The sequence below is a fragment of the Ranitomeya imitator genome, chromosome 8 (genome assembly GCF_032444005.1).
Source record: "Ranitomeya imitator isolate aRanImi1 chromosome 8, aRanImi1.pri, whole genome shotgun sequence".
NCBI lineage: Eukaryota > Metazoa > Chordata > Amphibia > Anura > Dendrobatidae > Ranitomeya > Ranitomeya imitator.
Window position 1 is genome coordinate 182816255 of NC_091289.1, and position 7431 is coordinate 182823685.

The following is a 7431-nucleotide window of genomic DNA, read 5'->3' on the forward strand; positions in this document are numbered from 1 at the left end:
GGTGCCAGAGAGCTGCAAGTGTTAAGTGGAACTGTAAGCGGGATTTACATACCGTATATACTCGAGTATAAGCCGAGATTTTCAGCCCAAAATTTTGGGCTGAAAGTGCCCCTCTCGGCTTATACTCGAGTCAAGGTGGGTGGCAGGGTCGGCGGGTGAGGGCGCTGAGGTATACTTACCTAGTCCCAGCGATCCTCGCGCTGTCCCTGCCGTCCCACGGGCTTCTGTGCTGCAGTGTCTTCCCCTCTTCAGCGGTCACGTGGGACCGCTCATTACAGAAATGAATAAGTGGCTCCACCTCCCATAGGGGCGGAGCCGCCTATTCATTCCTCTAATCAGCGGTGCCGGTGACCGCTGATAGAGAAAGAAGCTGCGGCACCGAAGACCAGGCAGAGGGACAGCGCGAGGATCGCCAGGACTAGGTAAGTATAGCATATTCACCTGTCCTCGTTCCAGCCGCCGGGCGTCGCTCCATCTTCCCGGCCGGCGCCTCCATCTTCCCGGTGTCTGCGCTCTGACTGTTCAGGCAGAGGGCGCGATGACGCATACAGTGTGCGCGGCGCCCTCTGCCTGATCAGTCAGAGCAGAGACGCCGGGAAGATGGAGGCGCCGGAACGAGACGCTGGGAGCTGCAATCAAGGGAGGTGAGTATGTGTTTTTTTTTTTTTATTGCAGCAGCAGCAGCGGCGGCAGAGATTTATGTGGAGCATCTATGGGGCACAGTGTCTATGGGGCACAGTGAACGGTGCAGAGCACCGTATATGGGCACAGCTATGGGGCACAATGAACGGTGCAGAGCACCGTATATGGCACATCTATGGGGCACAGTGAACGGTGCAGAGCACCGTATATGGCACATCTATGGGGCACAGTGAACGGTGCAGAGCACCGTATATGGCACATCTATGGGGCACAGTGAACGGTGCAGAGCACCGTATATGGCACATCTATGGGGCACAGTGAACGGTGCAGAGCACCGTATATGGCACATCTATGGGGCACAATGAACGGTGCAGAGCACCGTATATGGCACATCTATGGGGCACAGTGAACGGTGCAGAGCACCGTATATGGCACATCTATGGGGCACAGTGAACGGTGCAGAGCACCGTATATGGCACATCTATGGGGCACAATGAACGGTGCAGAGCACCGTATATGGCACATCTATGGGGCACAGTGAACGGTGCAGAGCACCGTATATGGCACATCTATGGGGCACAGTGAACGGTGAAGAGCACCGTATATGGCACATCTATGGGGCACAATGAACGGTGCAGAGCACCGTATATGGCACATCTATGGGGCACAGTGAACGGTGCAGAGCACCGTATATGGCACATCTATGGGGCACAGTGAACGGTGCAGAGCACCGTATATGGCACATCTATGGGGCACAATGAACGGTGCAGAGCACCGTATATGGCACATCTATGGGGCACAGTGAACGGTGCAGAGCACCGTATATGGCACATCTATGGGGCACAGTGAACGGTGCAGAGCACCGTATATGGCACATCTATGGGGCACAATGAACGGTGCAGAGCACCGTATATGGCACATCTATGGGGCACAGTGAACGGTGCAGAGCACCGTATATGGCACATCTATGGGGCACAATGAACGGTGCAGAGCACCGTATATGGCACAGCTATGGGGCACAATGAACGGTGCAGAGCACTGTATATGGGGCACAGCTATGGGGAAATATGAACGGTGCAGAGCACTATATGGCACAGCTATGGGGAAATAATGATCTATTTTTATTTTTTAAATTCACCGGTATATGCTGCATTTCCACCCTAGGCTTATACTCGAGTCAATAAGTTTTCCCAGTTTTTTGTGGCAAAATTAGGGGGGTCGGCTTATACTCGGGTCGGCTTATACTCGAGTATATACGGTAAATCCCTGCAGTTTGTGGTATATTGAAAGCAGTGGGATACCTAGAATAAGCCCCTGCTGTAAACTAAGAGGTCAATAGCCTTGTGTGTGTTTTCTCATCACATTGTTAGCAGTGGAGGGATAACTAAGATAAGCCCCCCTGCACATGTGATAGCCGTCTGTTGGCCTAAAGTCACCCCAACCCGTGACGTAGGGGTGACGGTCACGGTGTGAATCGTGACGAATTTGTGGCAGCGGTCAGGGGATTCCTGACAGCTGGTATTCTCAGGCTGGTAAGAGGCCATGGATATTGGCCCCCCAGCCTAAAAATAGCAGACTGCAGGCACCCCAGTAAAGGCGCATCTATTAGATGCGCCAATTCTGGTGCTTTGCCCGACTCTTCCCACTTGCCCTGTGGCAGTGGCAAGTGGGGTTCCTATTTATGGGGTTGATGTCACCTTTGCATTGTCTGGTGAGAATACAAACCCCCAACTGTCAACTTTAGCTTGGTTGGTTGTCAAAAATGGGGGGACCCCACACCTTTTTTTTTTTAATTATTTATTTAAATAATTAAAAAAACAGCGTAGGGACGCCTCTATTCTTGATAACCAGCCTTGCTAACACTGACAGCTGAGGGTTGCAGCCCGCTGCTGTCAGTTTTGCCTGGCTGGTTATCCAAAATATATGGGAACTCGTGTCAATCTTTTTAAAAAGGATTTATTTATAGCGCAATTGATGGGTCACTTGATGCCACTTTTCCTGGTGTTTTCCCCTAATTTTATCTATTTTGGCCACCTGAACATGTTGTCCATGTGTTTTGGTTTTGCCTACCGTTAAAGTCAATGTGGTTTGGTATGTTTGTCAAACATCGGGACATTCCCTGAACCGAACCTTGAAAGGTTCGCTCCTCTCTAATTAGGAGGCAGATTTTTGTTCACATCGGATCATAATAATGTGGCTTATGGACAGATGTGGTCATGTGTTTCTCCATCAGCTGTCATTTTTAGAGCAATGAGAGAGGTTGTACACAGGCAGTGATTTACAAATGCAGAAAATAGTGCACAACCTGTAATACCCCCAAATCACATTTCTATCAGATTTGTTAAAGGTAAAATAATTACCGGTAACTAATCAACTGCTTTAAGCTGACAAACTCCTTCTCCTGTTTGTCACTACTTCAGTCATTTCTATATTGCGCTGGCTGTCAGCATAGTACAATCTACAGACAAACATCTGTGGACAAGGGCTTCATGTCACGTCACCTATACTATTATCAGTAGATGGAGGTTATACAACAGGGAGGACACACAGAAGTCTGTTAACTCCATGGCAACCCCAGAGCAAACATAATGCCACCATTGTAAGGAGATCAAAAGAGGGTGAGAAACCCAAAAAGGTGCATATTATTAAATTACAGTACATTTCAAATTACCGTAACAAGCACACAAAAAGATGCAATTTTAACTTCTCATTTACAGTACATTTAACCCCTTAGTGACGGAGTCAAATTTTTAAAATCTGACCAGTGTCACTTAATGTGGTAATAACTCTGGAACGCTTCAACAAACCCCTGTGATTTTGAGATTGTTTTTTCGTGACACATTAGACTTTACGATAATGGTAAATTTAGGTTGATATGTTTTGTTTATTTATAAAAAATATCAGAAATTTGAGAAAAAATGTTAATAAATTAGCTATTTTCAAACTTTGAATGATTATCCATTTAATCCAGATAATCACACCACAGCAAAACGTCAATAAATAACATTTTCTACATGCCTGCTTTACATCAGCACCATTTTTAAAATGTTATTTTATTTTGCAAGCATTTTAGGAGGTTTTAAAATGTAGCAGTCACTTTTCATTTTTTCAAGGAAATTTATAAAAAAATATTTTTTTATGGGACCTATCCATGTTTGATGTTCCTTTAGGGGTCCTATATATATTGGAAAACCCGCATAAGTGATACCATTTTAAATACAGCACCCCCTAACATATTGAAAACTGCTGTCGGGTAGTTTATTAACCCTTCAGGTGCTTTTCAAGAATTAATGCAAAATATGACAGGAATGAAAAAGTTGATTTTTACCTCCTAAATGTCGCTATCTTCTGAACAGGTTACTATAGCCGCCAGACTCTAAGCCCGCTATTTGGTCATGAATTGCCATGGCAAACATCAGGACCACAAAATGATGATCTGAGGACACCAATTGGGATAAAGAGGAAGCCCCCACACTCTGTTAACCATTTATATGATGTAGTCACTATTGACAGCAGCATCTAAGGGGTTAAACAGATTTGGACGGTGCAAACACTGATCATGGCTGATGCAGGAAGTTATCAGCTATAGTGTACAGCCGACAGCTGCTGGAATATCACCTGTATGGGGAGGCTATTCTCTTATATCTCAGGTCAGTTAAAAGACGTATTGGCGGTCATTAGTGGTAGCATTTAAAAGAGAACAGAGACGGGTGTCCTAAAAACAGCAACCAAGGAACCTGTGGCATGTGATCAGTGTTAGTAGTGGAGACTTGTCTGAAGAAGACTTAGTAGCTATAGGTGCAACTTCCCAATGTAAAATCTGTAATAGGCCCTCACCTACCATGTGTCATTTATAATACAGGTGACTCCTTTTACAGCAGAAGGGTCTGTAGTCCTCATGGCAGCCATAGCCCTGGTGAAACTACGACCGCCTCTGCATGTTCAATGTGACAGGTTCATTTTCTTGTTAAATAGGTGAGATATAAAAATGGGGCTTTGTCACATGACTATTGTTCACCATAGATTACAGTCAGAAAACACTTTCTCAAACCTTGTGACTAACCTACCTTTCTTGAACAAAATTCAACTATAGATTAGAATTACTTTAACAGAAAATATAAAATCTCAGTCTTGTTTTAAAGGGAACATGATATGTCCAAAAATGCTATTTACCTGCAGTTATAGGGTTACTTTGCAGTTAAATAGCATTAAAAGCATGTTTTGATATCTTACTGGAGGAGCAGCTACAAGCAGAAAATAAACTTATATCCTCCCTGTGCAGGGCAGGGGATGATAACAGTGACTGCTCACTATACGGTGAGTGCGGCTGTTTGATTGACAACCTGCTCTGCACTCAGATGCTGCGGATATTTCCAGAGAGCGCTGAAACACTTCCAGTCCAGTTAGTTTTATTGATATTTTATGGAAGCTGCTGCATCTGGCCTTTAGGCTCTTTAAGTGTTGTGTCTCACACAACCTTACAAGGTGAGCGGTTTTGCATTTATTCATCAAACTTTTAACCTGGATAAGACCCTATTGTGCTCTTGTATTTCTTTATTAGTTTTTATTATAACTCATCCTGTAGTGAGGGATCATAAAAACCAATAGGCTGTTTCTGGTGATGATACTTTCCTTGAAAGCTAGAGGGCTTAATGTTTCAAAAATACTGAAAGAGGGCCCTACACAATGCTTGCAGGTTACTAAACTTTTGGAATTTTTGAAAGGATGGAGGTGGTGCAAATTTGTGAAAAATTCTCTTTCAAGACCTATGTCTAGTGAAAAGATTTATCCACTTACCTGCTAGGAGCAGCCCGAGCTTGGTGAGCGCCTTCCAGTTCATTCTGAGATCAGAGTCTCAGACCTTTTCCTTCTGTGTCCCCAGTGTCTGTGGATGCATCATTGAGAAATCCAGTTTAGTATTAACACTCAAGAAGTATCGTTTCTCCTTGCGGAGAGTGACATGTTAAGCATGTCGAGATGAGGAGACTTAAAGCCGCAATGCTCCTCTGGGAAATATGCAAATTGTCTCATCAGAGAGGAAGAGGACTAGAACTCTAGTGCCACCTATTGGAAGTAGCAATCCTAGCAGTCAATGTCGACCCTTTAACGAGCCTTGTCACATGACTTATCCTAAGTGGCACTATAATTCTAGTCCTCTTCCTCTCTGAAGAGACAATTTGCATATTAACACTCACACAGTCACAACTTAAATGTTTCCTTATAACAAAAATTAAAAACAAATTCCTTTTGACCCATGGTTTTCACATTTTATTGCACCCTTTTCCTTACAAAGCTTGCCTAAATAAATAGAACATTTTTTTTCTGATCTTTAAAAATGATTAGAAAACAGTTATGACATCAGTGAGATTAATAAGAACTGTTCATTCATTAATATGATCCTGAATTTATACACATTGAGGTATCTGTAAAATTACAATCTCATAAAATTAGCTTTTTCTGATTCTTATTCTTTTATTTTCTCCTAAAAATAGCAGTTATGATGTTTTGTAACAAATTTGCTTAGAGATAGATAGCAATAATAATAATAATAATAATAATAGATAGATAGATAGAAAAAAAAATGAGCAGAGAGCAGCACCTGAACAATGGCAATAGTTGGGTGCAAGGCTTCACAGGTAAATACCAGTCCTTATATTAGAAAAATCAAAGAAGCAGCACACCATCATTTTAGTCCAAAAAAAGCTATTTTAATAGTCCATTTGTGCGCAATGTTTTGGCTCCGTGTGTGAGACTGGAAAAAGTCTCACACACAGAGCCGAAACGTCACGCACAAATGGGCTCTTAAAATAGCTTTTTTGGACTAAAATGATGGTGTGCTGCTTCTTTGATTTTTCTAGATAGATAGATAGACGGACAGAGATATAAAAGAATGGACAGATAAATATATGGCTAGATTGATAGTACATATTCATGTAGAATGACAAAGCTGTTGATTGACTTGTGAAATAGTTTTCCAAGAAATTCATTATAGTGGATGAACCTATTTATCTGAAGGTGGAAAATAGACCCACTCCTAAATTTAGAAATAGAAAAATACATATGTATGAAATATCTATTGGATAAATAGATTTACAGAAAAAGAGGATTAGGAAAATGTAGTCATTTGGTGAATGACTGATCCTGAGTATTTTATTTCAAGCTTCAAGTAAAATAACTTGGAATAAACAAATCATTTTCCAGGAATAAATGACAAAAAAATGAGATTTTCCATCCTCACCTGAGTGCTTGTACCCTCTGTGTAATCCTCCTGGCTGATAAGGGCAAGTGTGAGGCCTGGAAGGTGACAATGGCTTAAATAAAGGGGGCAGTGCCAACTAGTTACATGAGTCAGGTACCTGTACAAAATAGCATCCCTTTCACTGTTCACACCTGACACTGGGATGCAGGAATAGCAGAACATCTCAATTAGGTACAGTCATCACATTATACAATGGAATACAATTATGTGAGGAATGAGAGAAAGAAGCTGAGACAACCCCAGTCGGGGCCACAGCTCGTGTGACGTGTCACAATCCTTGAACCTGCAAATGTTAGTTATTCTTGCTATATATAATTGTGGCTGTCAGGATGTGAAAACAGAGAAATAGGTTTTCTTTAATACACATTTTTTTTAGCCGGTGTACAAAATGTTTCAGCCCAGTATGCTTTGTCATTTTTTAGTACTTTAATCACTTGCATACACAGGCTGATAAAAGCTGTATTCTTCACCTTTTCTGAACTAGAAGGCTGTTTTTTTTTCTAAAAAATTGTCTCTGCACAGCCATTGAG

General features: G+C 42.4%; 1 long non-coding RNA gene across 1 annotated transcript in view; it reads right to left on the reverse strand.

The window, feature by feature from the left end:
* The window catches only part of LOC138647549 (uncharacterized), a 35407-nt gene extending 28482 nt beyond the window's left edge, over positions 1–6925 (reverse strand). Inside the window, exons 1-2 of the long non-coding RNA XR_011314997.1 lie at positions 6881–6925; positions 5440–5527 (exon numbers count right to left, since the gene is read on the reverse strand). This is a non-coding gene — a long non-coding RNA (uncharacterized lncRNA). The remainder of the gene's footprint in view (positions 1–5439; positions 5528–6880) is intronic.
* Between the last annotated feature and the right edge of the window lie 506 nt (positions 6926–7431).